This window comes from Pipistrellus kuhlii, unplaced genomic scaffold, assembly GCF_014108245.1.
Source record: "Pipistrellus kuhlii isolate mPipKuh1 unplaced genomic scaffold, mPipKuh1.p scaffold_m20_p_5, whole genome shotgun sequence".
NCBI classification, from domain to species: domain Eukaryota; kingdom Metazoa; phylum Chordata; class Mammalia; order Chiroptera; family Vespertilionidae; genus Pipistrellus; species Pipistrellus kuhlii.
In genome coordinates, this window is record NW_023425551.1 from 80,276,191 (window position 1) to 80,277,656 (window position 1,466).

Genomic DNA, 1,466 nt, shown 5'->3' on the forward strand with positions numbered 1-1,466 from the left:
AACTAGGGCTCCCAGGTGTCTGAGCCGGAATTGTAACTCAGGGGCACACTGAGCTTTGCACTAATCATTCTGGAGGCTGGGATTTGATGAAATAGCTCAACCCTCATTTACAATAGACGCCCCCTGCCCCTCTCCCCGCCCCCCAGATGCTGTGGGCCTCTTGAGAGCAGCATTGGGTCTCTAAACAGATTCCAGAGGCCAGCTGAAGGTGGTGTGTGTCTAGTGTAGAGTTGGGTTTTAAGGACAAAGCGGAGTAGATTTGACTTAAATTCGGATCAATGTTCAGATCAATGCAGGAAGATTCAACTTCCCACGTAGTTCTAAAACATACCTGTTCACTTGCCTTAGAGTTTCCAAAACGTCTTAAGGATGTTATTCCTTGGCTCATTTCAGACAGGAGTGATGGATTCTTCTCCCCACTCAGCACAGATCTCCTCCACTCAGTCTGCCCTAAACCAGCTGGCACTGTGCACCAGGTCCAGTACATTTATGCACGTGGTTACACAGAAATGCCATTCTACCGGTGCTCCTTATTTATTTCTTTAAATATGGAACGCTTTCACGAATTTGTGTCATCCTTGAGCAGGGGCCATGCTAATCTTTGTATCGTTCCAATTTTTTTTTTTTTTTTTTAAATTTTAGTATACATGCTGCCGAAGAGAGCACTGCTAGTGCTCCTTTTAATTAAGTGCTAAGTGCCTGGCACTGTGCAAAGCACTTAATGCTTTTAAGCTGGTACGACTCTCTCAGGTGGGCACCGTCATCACCTGCACTTCCAAGCAGCAAGTTTGAGACTCCGCAGGCTCCCCTGGCTCCCAGGCAGCAGGGGACCTCTGGCCCCACAGGCAATTACATGGCCGTCTTGCATCCAATAAATGGAGTATGTCTGAGGTCATGAGAAACCTCCGAAACCTTGGCTCACGATGCTCTCAACAGGACCACTGCGAGTGCAGATGTCTTTCCGGTCTTGGACTCAGGTGGATTGCACTGGGTGCCCACCAGGGCCCTCAGGTGTGGCCACCACAGGTGCAGCTGGAGCCGCCTGTTTGCTTTGTGCCTTTTCCTCTTGGCTCCATTTCCTCTTCATTGCACCCAGTGCCCAGTAAGCTTTGTGGCAGAGGCAAGGCATCCTGTATAATGAAAGCGTAGCATGAAAATTGTCTCAACAGGGAGTTCAGCCAGGGACCAGGGCTGGTCTGGGGAAGGCAGGCAGTACAAGGCCAGCAGCCGGCAGCTGCTAGGGACCCTACCAGTGCGTGAATTTCGTGCACTGGGCCTCTAGTAAAGTATATTCTCACTTGTAAGTTACTTTATTACATCCCTCCAGTCACTAAGTCATCACAATTTTTTTCCGCCCTATTTTCTTATTTTTTAAGGAAGATGGATAGAAACAATGAGAAACATCAATGGGCTCTTTAATGCCCCCTACTGGGATTGAGCCCACAACATAGACATGTGCCCTGTTC

The 1,466-nt window shown here is 48.6% G+C and overlaps 1 pseudogene; it reads right to left on the reverse strand.

Annotated features, from left to right (window-relative positions):
- Nucleotides 1–542: 542 nt before the first annotated feature.
- On the reverse strand, nt 543–636 carry LOC118706203 (annotated as a pseudogene).
- Nucleotides 637–1,466: the final 830 nt, after the last annotated feature.